Source organism: Cherax quadricarinatus, chromosome 1, assembly GCF_038502225.1.
Source record: "Cherax quadricarinatus isolate ZL_2023a chromosome 1, ASM3850222v1, whole genome shotgun sequence".
Classification (NCBI taxonomy): domain Eukaryota; kingdom Metazoa; phylum Arthropoda; class Malacostraca; order Decapoda; family Parastacidae; genus Cherax; species Cherax quadricarinatus.
Window position 1 is genome coordinate 93457270 of NC_091292.1, and position 13416 is coordinate 93470685.

A 13416-nucleotide genomic window follows, 5' to 3' on the forward strand; every position below is an offset into this window, starting at 1 on the left:
CAGGTTAACTCTAACCTCTCATCCTCCCTGTTTGGTAACTTCCATCATCTCTCCGATCTTTACTCACCCTCCCTCTTCTATCTCTGATGCCATATTACCTGCGACTTCCTTGCCCTCTGAAATGCTTGAAGATATCTCCGAATATATGAGGTGATAAAACCAATTATGGACACTGATCCACCTCCCATCACTCCTCTTCCTTTACTAAACTATCTACACAGCTCCTCCGCAGCATTCCAATCTTTCACTGCTTATTCATTTTCCTCTGCCTCCACACGAAGACTTTAATAACCCTCCTAGTCCGTAGACACTTGAACACTTCATGTTACTGGTATACATCTCTTCGCAAAGCATGACTTATTTATAGCGGGATATTCAAGGCCTCGGGGGTAATCAGAGTGAGCTTCAGGTGTTGCTCTCCCAGTTTTCCCGTTTATGTCTGTTTACAAGAACCTAAATTGGGCTGTACCATTATCCATCCCATTTCAGGCTATATTTTATGGCATTCATCGGATCCTTTTCCCAATGGCACTTTTAATGAAAGTGGTATACCACACCATCAGATCTTTGTTCATACTTCATTGCATTACACTGCAGCTTGTATTTGCTTGAACAAGTGGTATACAGTCTGCTCTTTGTATCTTTCACCTCGAGTATTATCTATTCCAGATGTTGCATTTCTGGTTTTATGAATTATTTTGTGAGAAATTACCTGCATGAAGTTTACAGGGTATTACTTGAATTATTACATGCAAGTAATTTGGGCGAGGTAAGTGGGACTTAGTCACAGTATGTCGCAGATATGTCACTCCCTCGATGCCCACTTCATCACTACTTTCACAAAAACAATCTAGACCTTACATTAAATTAATTGCAATATTAAAACCAGCTACTCCTGGTAAATTAAAATTGTGGGGACTGTATATTTTGGTTTACTTGCTGGGTACATAAAATATAAATATTAAAACAATACATATAGTACAATGGTGTTATTAAAAAAGAAATCTGTATTACTATTTACCACTTAATTACTGGATCAGGTAGAGTATACGATGGCCAACACAAAACTACTATACATTATTGCTAAGCATCACTTAGCTAAAGTATGCTGCTGGCAAGAATTGGAGTCCTCTATTTTTCCGTCCTTGTAGCCAAATTGTAAGGGTTTTTCCACACGATTTATCCCAATTCTTCAGCAGGAACGTGTCGGCAATTTCTAAATTATGGATTGAGGCTGATATACACCAGTTGAACTTCGATGACACCTGATTACATTGCACAGTTAACACTGCCGCTGTTCCACATCTTCCCCTCACTCGAAATTTCTTGAAGGGTCGTATCAGCATCACACTTTAATGCACAGTTATTATAATATTCAAATTTACACATGTTGAATTTAGGAAAACTCAAAATTTTCTGCAGGCTTCTTCCTTACCTCCATCTCTTCTCTTATTAGGTGATTTCAATGCCCATCATTTCCTGGGGGGATTCTCACTGTGACTCTTGTGGCAATCAGAGGCTCTTCTCACTTCTCTTCCCCTCCATTTTTTAAATACAAGTACTCCCACCTATTTTGACCCTCACACTCAATCTTTCTCTCTTGCATTGATCTTTCACTGCACTCTACCTGGTCTGTGCTCACAGATTTACATGACAGCGATCATTTTCCTATCTTCCTAATTTTCCCATTCGCATTCTCGCCATCCTCAAAGCCCAGACTGGCAATTTGAACAGGCGAATTGGGACTTTTACTTCCGTCAAACTGTTTTTAATGAGAAACCTTCTTTGTCCTCCACTAATGAGCTATTACAACTATTTTTGACTACATTCGGTCTTTGACTACATTCGGTCCCTCAGACCTCAAGTAGGCACTATCAGAAATGCATTCCTTGGTGGTCTCCTGCTTGTTCTCTTGGAGTACATTTGAAACCTTCTACGTGGGGCTGATATCATTACAATAGGAACAACTTGATTTTAAGCTGGAGAGTGCGGTTGCCCATCGTGTCATCCGTAAAGATTATGTTTACTTCGGCTTCCTCTCTTAGTGGAGTTTAGAAAAAAATGTACGGAAATTAAGTAGCAAGTACTCTCCAGACCTGGCTCCCGTTCTTCGGTTGCCGGTGTCAGCATTGCAAGACCTCTTGAAGTTGCCACAAAGATTGGAAATCATCTTGTCCACATTTCTCGGGGGCACCAAGTCAGCCACAGAGTTACTGCCTTTAGACTTATAGCAGATTAGTCTTATAATGTGCCTCTTACGCTTCTAGAATTGGAGTCAACACTTTCCGCTTGCCGATTATAAGCAGCTGGCCCTGATGGCACTCCTATTCGTATGCTTCAGCGTTTAAATTGGTTAGCCCTTGCAGTTCTCTTACGTCTTTTTTAATCTTATTTAGTCACAAGGGGTTCTTCCCCAGCTGTGGAAAACTGCCGTTGTTCTGCCTTTTCGTAAACCAGGTGTACTTCAGGCCATGATGCCTCACTATCATCCCATTGCTCTTACCCATAGAGTTTACAAGTTGATGGAACATCTAGTAAATAGACATTTTTGGTATTTAGAGATACACAATAGTCTCTCCACTGGTCAATTTGGCTTTCGTAAGGACTGCTTCACTATTGACTCCTTACTCCACTAAGATACCTATGATCATAATGCTTTTGCTAGTAACCACTCAATTATGGCAGTCTTTTTTGATCTTGAAAAAGGCATAACATCTTGACCCAAAAGTGGCAGTCTGCCATTTTTCCTTAACACCTTTTTATCTGAGAGAGATTTTTGTGTTTGAGTTAATTCGCTTCCCCCAGACTTTGTCCAAGCTGAAGGTGTCCCTTAGGGATGTGTACTTAGCACCACTCTTTTTCTACTAGTTATAAATGATCTAGCCTCTGTTCTCCCATCTAATATTTGGTCATCACTTTGTCGATGACTCTGCTATAGCCTCTGCAGGCACTGACTGTCGCGTAGTAGCAGCATCACTCCAGAATGCTGTCAACCGTATTTCCCATTGGGCCACTCTGCATAGGTTTAAATTTTCTGGTGCTAAAACGCACCAAATTACTTTCACCAGATGTTCTGTTGTCTCTGATACTCCATTGTACTTGTATTGCTTCCGTATCTCTGTAAGTGATACGGTCAGATTTCTCGGCCTCCTATTTGATCACCGGCTGTCCTGGAAAACTCTCATTACCTCCCTGAAAGCAACTTGCCATAGCCGGCTGAACCTCCTTAAAATCCTTGCTCATCTTTCGTGGGGGACAGATTGTCGAACTCTTCTTCGACTATATTCAGCCCTAATTTTATTGAAACTAGACTATGGCGACCAGATATATTCTGCAGCCTTTCCCGCAACTCTTTCTAAACTTGAGCCCATCCATCATCAGGAATTACGTTTGTCTAGGTGCTTTTGCTCCTTTCCTGTCGAGAGCCTATATACAGAGGTGAACATTCCATCCTTGAGCGATCACCACCACGATGCCCATTGCCTCTGTTATTTTGTCTGCTCTCATAACCTTCACGATCCTTCTACATACAGAATAGTAATGGACATTAGTAGAGATCCATCATTTGTCCACCTTCCCTGTTTACTCCATCCCTTTTCTCTTCGTCTTCACTCGCTCTTGACTTCTCTTTACTTGCACCCTTTATATGTTCATCTAGCATCTAACTTTTCTCTTCCTCCTTGGAGGTTCCTACAGTTCGTGTCTGTTCTTCCCCACTGCCGTGTGTGAAAGCTTAAATACCTACAGTTGCCTCTCACTCCCTTTTTCTCATCTACTTTGGTCTCGTTCCCATGCCATTGCATTGTACACTAGTGGTTCTAAATGTAGTGAAGTGTAGGGTTTGCAGCAGTGTTCCTGGACAGCGTTGTGCTAGGGCATTTATTAGACTTGGCTAGTATTTTTACAGCTGAACTGTATGCAATTTTCATTGCAATTATTCGTATTGCATCTATACCTACCTTAATGTTTGTAGTAGTCTCAGACTCCTTTAGTCCTTTGCAAGCTATTAAAAAATTTGATTCGCCTCTTTCCCTAGTTCTTTGTATACAACTTTGGTTGCATTGCATTTCTAGCAAAAATAAAGAAATCGTTTTCTCTCGAGTCCCTGGTCATGATGATAGGGGCAACAAGCAGTCGGACTCTGCTGTGTGGTCAGCAGTACAAGACTTACCAGTTTCGTATAGAGGTATTCCATTCAGACTATTTTGCTGTAATCTTTTTCCACCTTCGCAGTCGTTGGTCCGATATGACTCATAAATTATATCCTATCAAGCCAAGTTTAGGTTTCTGGCCTTCTTATCAATAATGCCGAGATTGGGAGACTACGCTCTCCCGTCTTCGCATCGGGCACACTCATCTTTGCTCGTGGGTATATCATGGAGAGGCGCCCTGTTCCACTCTGTGAGAATTGCCAGGTTCCAATTTCAGTTTGCCATATTCTATTGGTCTGTCCTGTCTTTCAATGAGCACACAGAATTTACCTCTAAGGTCTTCACCGCTCTACCACCCTTACTTTATCTTCCCTCCTCGCTGATGGCCCCACCTTTGACTCGAAGTCCCTCTATGACTTTTTGACGGCAGCCGATTTATTGCACAAACTTTGATAATATTTCCTTTAGTATTCCATATAGCCTTTTCTAACTCTACCTCTGTTATCCTCTCCACCCTTACTACTCTCCGATCCAGTAACACCCCCTGCCCTGCAGCGCTGTATGACCCTAGTGGGTTTAGCGCTTGGTTTTGATTATAATAGTTGCATAATGGCAGTAGTAAGTCAGTAGGTGCATTATGATAGTAATACGCCACTCACAAGGTGCATGGGAGTAATAAGCCCTTCCGTAGTTGCATCATGGCAGCGGTAAGCCATTCAGTAGTTGCATCATAGCACTAATAGCTGATTCAGTAGGTGCATCGTGACAAGAAGTCATTCAGTAGTTGCATCATGGCAGCGGTAAGCCATTCAGTAGTTGCATCATGGCAGCGGTAAGCCATTCAGTAGTTGCATCATGGCAGCGGTAAGCCATTCAGTAGTTGCATCATGACAGCAGTAAGCCATTCAGTAGTTGCATCATGGCAGCAGTAAACCATTCACTAGTTGCATCATGGCAGTAATAATGGCAGGAAGCGGTTACAACCGTAATTGGTCTTAACTATATAGGAAGAAAATTCCTGCATCATTTTGTATAGAGAGTGAGCTGGATGAGGTTGAGGGCAGGTGACACACTGAAGGTCCCACAACCCAGCATCTTCTATCCTGGTTATCCTACCTGAGATTCCTTCCTTTCGCTTCCAACATATTGAACCACGACAGTGTACTGTAAACTGAGTTTGATTTCCAGAGAATGAGATCACGGCCAAGACAGTATCTCAAACATTTGGTTTCCAACAAATAAGGACACGATATTGTATTGTAAAGAGCGTTGGTTAGATTACGTTAACTAGCGCTAAATTAACGTAATCTAAGTAAAAATGTAAATTTACTTTAATGAATAGAGCTTGTAATAACGACTGAATGATTGGTGGGGAAGGTGCAATACCGTAGATCGTTCAGAATTATAATGTCTGGGCAGAGTAATGTGTCTGGCTTGGCCTTTGCTCCACTTAACATACACGAACATTGGCTTAAGCCGGTGGGAGAAATGGAGCTGCCTCGCATAGGCCAGTAGGCCTGTTGCAGAGTTCCTTCCTTCTTATATTCTTATGTTCTTAACACTTAGGAAAACTCCTAGAATCATCACACCACTTACAAAATACTCAGGGGATCAGATAGGGACAGGTTGTTTGGGATGCGAGAAGGGAACCTGGAGTCTTTACCTGGAGGGTATTCGAGGATCAACGCCCTTGCGGCCCGGTCCACGACCAGGCCCCTCGGTGGATCAGGGCTTGATCAGCCAGGCTGTTACTGCTGGCCGCACGTAGTCCAACGTACGAACCACAGTCCGGCTGATCCGGCACCAACTTTAAGTATTTGTCCAGCTCCCTCTTGAAGGCAGCCAGGAGCCTATTGGTAATTCCCCATATGCATGGTGGGAGGCTGTTGAACAGTCTTGGGCCCCGGACACTTATGTTTTCTCTTAGTGTACCAATGGCGCCCCTACTTTTCATTGGGGGTATTTTGCACCGCTTGCCCAGTCTTTTGCTTTCGTGGGGAGTGATTTCTTTGTGCAATTCGGGACAATTCCTTTTAGGATTTTCCAAGTGTAGATTATGATATATAGCTCGCCTGCGTTCTATCGTGTACAAGTCAAGTGCTTCCAAACGTTCCCACTAGTTGAGGTGTTTGACAGAACTTATATGTGCAGTAAAGATTATCTGTACACTCCCTAGATCTGCAGTATCACCTGCTAAAAACGATGACCTATATAATAGGGACCTTGGTATGTGCTTTTTCAGTCTAAGGGGAAGGTGAGGGGTTGAAAGCGAGGAGGAGGTGGTGGTTAAGGAAGTAACCATCAAAGTGAGTAGGAAGACGTGAAACAGCGCTGGAACCGGGCTGCCGGCGACCCTTCTCACCTGCCCTGCATACTGATGTCCCTCCTTCCCAGTCCCTCCCTGCATCTCTCCCTCTACCCCTTCTTATTTTTCTCTGCACCCCATCTCCCTATCCGTCACTACACCCTCTCTCCTTGTCACTCCTTAAACCCACTCCCAATCCCTCTACCCCTCTCTGCCCTTTCCCCCACCGCCTCTCCGTGTCCCTGCTTCTCCCCTTGCCAGCCACCCCACTGGTAAATGCATGTATGGCTTGCGTGCCCCTGAGCCTCACTTGCTGTCACCAGATGCTAACATCAGCAAGGTCGGATCATCCTCGACCTTCTCTTATCCAAGCAGTTTGTTGTCGTTTACTTGTCTTGGCTGCAATACTTTATTGAAGTTGTATATTCCAGTGTTAGAGTGATGGGCGTTGTACTCACATATTTGGCTTTGAAGAGGTCAGATCAACAGCTCCTGGCCTCGCCTATCAACTCTGATGGTGTGGCGTTGCGTAGAGCACACCATAAGTGTCTCAGACAAGGCTTAATTTGGAAAAGAATTGCTACTGAAATAACTCCCATTAGCACACACTCGTAGGAAAGTAAAGGTAAATATATACCGAGAGTAAAATAGAACTTGTGAGAGTTGCCTGCCATCTTATATGCTCATGAGATAGAAATGACCATCAGTTCTACCAGAGTGCAAAACGCGTAACAGGCTACCGTTTCACATGCATATAACAAAACCAGTGCATACATGGATAGATTATATATATATATATTATATATATATATATATATATATATATATATATATATATATATATATATATATATATATATATATTATATGTGTGTGTGTGTGTGTGTATAATATATTATAGTATCTATTTTTCTCGTATTTTCCATCATTAGATGTCTACCAACCTACTAATAAGTTGCTGTAGAATGCTGGAGGGATTGCGGGTGGATAACTGTGGTGGGGCGTTAGAATTATCGTGAACTGGGATACAACCACCATCCATGTTCCATGCAACAACAAAACACTAAGAAATTTCACTGTTTAATAATATAGATACATATTTACTAAAAATAATTCAATAAATAAACGTTTATATATTTGAACACAAAATGCTATTCATGTTACAGGGAGGTAAAAATTTCTGGAATTGTGTTTAGCCTTGCAGTTAAAACAGAATTTACCAGTTGTAGGGAGTTCCAGTACAGGTCTAGATATTCATTATAATATCTGAACGCCACACTTATATTGTCTGGAGCCTTAATGTACTTGCAGATATTAATTACCTTACCTGGCCGGTACACATCCAGATATTAATTATATTACTTGGGCGATGCACGTAGTATATTGTCTGGAGGTTTCAGTCTGAGTCCAAATAATTACATTACCTGGATGTCACACACTGTCGGGATCTTCAGTATATATTCATGTATTAGTTATTTAACCTGAGCGACGCGCTTTGTGTTCGTTATTTATTAATTATTTTACCTAGTTGATACACTTCAATATATGACCGAATAGTCATTGCATCACCTGTATCCCCCCCAACACACAGACATACATACATACATCTCCTGGGGGGGGGGGCAAACTACATAAAATGTTTCTGTTTAAAGAGACTTTTCAGAGTAATAGGAGGTGAATAATGAGAACGGGAGGGAAGAACAAAAGGAGGGAGGAAGGTAAAGAGAGGAGGAATGTGAGAGAAAAGTGAGAGTAGATAAGGGCGAGAAAGAGAGAGAGAGAGAGAGATGGAGGTAGGAAGAGGGTAGTGGTTAGGGAAGGGAAGGTAGAGGTAAGGGAGGGTGTTTAAGAGTGACATTTGGTGTAGCCAGGGAGTGAGGGAGGCGTCGCCTCAGCACACCATCACACTGATGAAACTATTGACACGGCTCACAAAGGCTACCCGAGAACCCTCATCAGCCACCATGGCTCCTCTTCTCACTAATAACTCCCCCCCCCCCACTCTATCTCTCTCTCTCTCTCTCTCTCTCTCTCTCTCTCTCTCTCTCTCTCTCTCTCTCTCTCTCTCTCTCTCTCTCTCTCTCTCTCTCTCTCTCTCTCTCTCTCTCTCCCCACCGGCACAACCTATCTTCCCCAGTATACCCTGTGCTCCCTCCACCAGCTGAAGCGTGCGCGAATACTGAGTAGCTGCAGTTGATGATGAGGAAGGGCACCCCTGGGATTCTTCGAGAGGCTGGGACGGTAGTGTCTGAGTGGCGTTGGGGTGGTGAAAGTAATGTTAGGCCGGGTGAAACTGATGTTGGGTTGGGTGGGAGTGGTGTTAGCCTGGACGAGAGTGGTGTTAGCCTGGGCGACAGTGGTGTTAGGTTGGGTGAGAGTGGTGTTAGCCTGGGCGAGAGTGGTGTTAGCCTGGACGAGAGTGGTGTTAGCGTGGGCGAGAGTGGTGTTAGCGTGGGCGAGAGTGGTGTTAGCCAGGGTGAGAGTGGTGTTAGCCAGGGTGAGAGTGGTGTTAGCCTGGGTGACAGTGGTGTTAGCCTGGGTGACAGTGGTGTTAGCCTGGGTGACAGTGGTGTTTGGTGGGTCGTATTCATACCCAACCATTACACTTCGTATCTTAACATAAATGATACTCAGTGTCTTGTTCATCAACTTAAGTATGTCTATTTTTAAAACTCTCGACATATAGTTTCAACGACACTGTTAGGCAATTTGTTCCAGACAGCTACAACTCTGTTGGAAAGTCAAGGTTTTCAGTATTTTCTAAATCTGAATATTTCCGATTTAATTTCATTATTGAGTTGTGTCTTATGATATGGTGGTTTAAGTTTTTCAGCTCCTTGTTTATTTCCCTTTTATTCATTCCTCAATATTATTTATTTTTCCATTTATACTCTAGTATCTCATTCTACTTTCTAGAGCGTAAGTTCGGTACCTATCACTGTCATCTTCTTAGAAGTTATTTTATGTGAGCTTAAGGAGTCGTGGAGGCTCGATCCTCCATTCGCTAATTACGAGACAGTTATGATATGAAACTATACTCATCTCTTCGTAGGAGAGATTTCTGATATCAGGGGATTAACTTTGTCATATTTTTCTGTATGTTTTCCACTGTGTTTGGTCTTCCTGAAATCTGTATGCCAGAACGGTGTTCATGGCACAAGTTAAGTAAGGTCTTACCAGCGAGAGAGATGTATATCACCTTATGACTTCTGTTGTTTGTACTTCTTCATATACAGTCAAGTTATTTTTCAGTGTGAATACTTAGGAGACTGTTGCCATGGTCTCAGATTTCTGTTTATCAGAACTCCCAAGTCCTTATCTTATCTTCTCAAAGTTCTCTATTGCTTAGTTGATGGGCGCCTGTGCTTTCTACCAAGGACTGGGATCTTTAAATTTATTTACATTAGCCCGCAACTGCTATTTTCCTGCCTACATCAACACCCTGTCCAAATCTTCCTGCAAAATGACCTCAGAATTTCTTGGTCGGGGTGTTTTTGTATCAGCGAAGTTACGTCGCTGTTTATTCCCTTCGTCTAATTCGTTTGCTCGAATTATGAAGAAGACGAGGCCAAACAGTGACCCTTGAGGAACGCCACTTGTGACTGGTCCACCTCAGGATGTTTCTATTTATTCAAACTTAAATTATCTTGATTGGTAAGTTTTGTCTGTCAGCCTCCTGTCTCCGCGCATTGCAATGTGTCTACTTTTGCACAATCTAAACAGCGACAAAACCATGTTAACTATTCTAGTTTAGGTTTACCTAACATGAATTAACATTTACAGGAATTTTGTATACCAATAAGGAGGTAAAGAGGCAGCTTAATGAAGTCTGGCAGCGCTTGACACATCATCGCTACTCGTTTCTAACACTATTCTTATTGTTCGTTGTTTCACTCACGACGGTCTTACTGATGTCCATATAGTAATTTACTCATTATTCATCTCTTCAGATTCTTTACAAAAAATAGTAAATTTATTTGGCAAGAACGATTTCTTGAGACGCGTTCAAAATTAATTACTAAATTAATGTTCATCAAATTGACTTTGATTGGCATTTTCTGTTAACGATTTCAATAATTAAATCATTATCAAAGTCAGGCTGTTGATAGGGAGAAGAATTGAAGCTGTGGACCTATCATCTTCTGAATCTGAGGAACGATGCCTCTTTGCAATGATTTATTAAAGAGACCAGCTACTGGTTTACTAAGTTCCTCTCTACCTTCTTAAAGGAGGTCGAAGGTAGAGAGGAACTTCGTACCCCTCTCTGAAACAGCTTCTCCAGGTCCTGGTGGGTCTGGGGACTTGTTTGATTGTAATATATCTGTCTACCTGGAGTTGATTTCAGGGGCATCGCCCCCACAACGATGGTGAAGCACTAAATCCGTTGGGGTCATGTACACATGAGAAAGGGGAGTCAACCAAGTTTAATCAGTGGAAGGGGGTGAGCAGCTGCTCTTGGATCAAGAGCCCTCTCCAGCATCAAGATACATCGAAGGTTACCTGTATGAAAGCCTAGATTGGAGTTGCGCGACCCTCTCTGGTATAGCGCTTTAATGTGAATAATAATAATAGTGAAATGCTCAGAACTTTGTGGCTAATGAATATTATGTTTTCATCAGGTTCTCTATAAGTAATAATTTCCGAAATTTCATTCGTATAATTCTGTGAAAACTTGCAGGAAATAATTGTTGAGAGAGTAACATATATGTTGGTCATAACGAGTGAGGTGTCCTTTGTTAGATTTATGTGGAGCTTCACCTTACATGAAATTATGTCCCCCATATTGTAGCTTAAAGGTGCCTTGACACTATGTCTGGCAGTAGGGCCAACACACCGCCGCTCCTGCTATCACCACCACCACCACTCACTATCACCTGCACCACTGTCCCCATCTTCACTACCACTGCTACTACTACTATTACTACCATTATCCATTCCCTCCCCACCTTCAGGAGTTTTTTTTTCATGATTCTCGCGCTAATATCAGAACCACCCGTGTATTTGTTTGTCAATTAATGTTAGAGTTGAGTGGGTATTGACACACTATAGAGGGAAGCACTTGAGTTGCAGTCAGTCCTTCCACACTATACATAACCGGCGTATTGTTTCCAATGAATTAAGCGACCGCAGTGTTTTTACCCAGCTGCCAGACGTATCCTTCCATTTATATAGTTTGGTTATTGACTGTTAACTATACGTAAATAATATTTAGATGAAAGTAAGGTAATTTAACTAAAAGTTAACCTAAAATGACTCTCAATGCCTGGTTTTTAATTTTGTGTTTGACTTTGATCATTCGCAAATTGACGCAGGTAAATGCGTTAGAAAATGAACGGTTTAATTTACGAATATGTTTCCCCATAAGTGGTTCCGTCTAGTCCTTCCCACGGTATTCCTGGTGGTGATGGTACTGTCTTTTTAACTAAAAGTGATTGTGTGTCACTCTATACTGGTGAAGTGTTGCTTAGATGACACTCGCTTATATCTAGGAAACTAAGAAGTTGTAATTTCTGCACCCTAATTTCGTGAAGAACATAATTGTAATAAATAAGGTAATTACTACATAAACAATATTATGAAATACATGGCTCTCTGGGAGTGGGGGGGGGGTAGGTGAATGGCACCGGAGCCACCCAAAAGAGCAAGAAGTGAATCTGCTTTAAACCATTACTTCCTTAGTATTTGTCTTGCCTGAGACCGTTACCTCCGTGGTATCTGTCTTGCCTGAGACCGTTACCTCCGTGGTATCTGTCTTGCCTGAGACCGTTACCTCCGTGGTATCTGTCTTGCCCGAGACCGTTGCATAATGTTGCTGTTGCGATCTGTTAATGATAATAGTGATCTAAGGAGTGTCATAAACTATCAATACTACAATAGAAAATCGATACAGCAGAAAAAAAAAATGACAATTTGCTGTATACTGGAAACTTTTAGGCCAGATTGTCATTTTCTTTATGCACTGGAACAGTCACAGACCAACCTGCCGCCACACGTTTCGTCTTTTTATGGTTTATATATATATATTATGTCGTGCCGAATAGGCAGAACTTGCGATCTTGGCTTAAATAGCAACGCTCATCTTGCCATATAGGACAAGCGAAAATTTGTGTACGCAATAATTTCGCCAAAATCATTCTGAACCTAACGAAAACAATATATTTCACTGTGTTCGTTTAGTATTAAATTATTGTAAACAAATCTAAAATATATTTAGTTGGGTTAGGCTAAAATAAATTGCGTTTCTTATAATAAGGTTAGGTAAGTTTTCTAAGATTCTTTTCGAGCAAAATTAAAAAATTTTACATTAACATTCATGAAAAAATATACCTTTAAACGTATGAGAGAAAATTTTAGAAAGGACTTAATTTTAAATGAGTTCTTGCTAATTGACCAGTTTTACATATTCGGCACATTATATATATATATATATATATATATATATATATATATATATATATATATATATATATATATATATATATATATATATACAAGGAATTCGCAAGAGCAGCCGAAATATACACAAACACTGATCTCTGGCTGAGGGAGACTCGAACCTACGAACCTTAGAACAAGGTACGCAGTGCTATACCAATCTACCCACACTGAACAATACCTTGGCGTGTAGCTTACGCTACACGTTGATCCTTCAGCCAGAGATCAGTGTTTGTGTATATTTCGCCTGCTCTTGCGAATTCCTTACATTATTAAAATTTCTAGTAAGGCTGATGCATGCAGGGGATGAGATGAAAAGCTGTAAGCCTTCTCCCTGAAAGCTGGCTGCCTTGGATCAATGTGTAGCGCAAGCTGGACGCCAAGGTATTGTCCAGTGTGGGTAGATTGGTATAGCACTGTGTACCTTGTTCTAAGGTTCGTAGGTTCGAGTCTCCCTCAGCCAAAGATCAGTGTTTATATATCGAAAAAATGCTCTGAAAAGTTACTTTATTACATATTTCGACT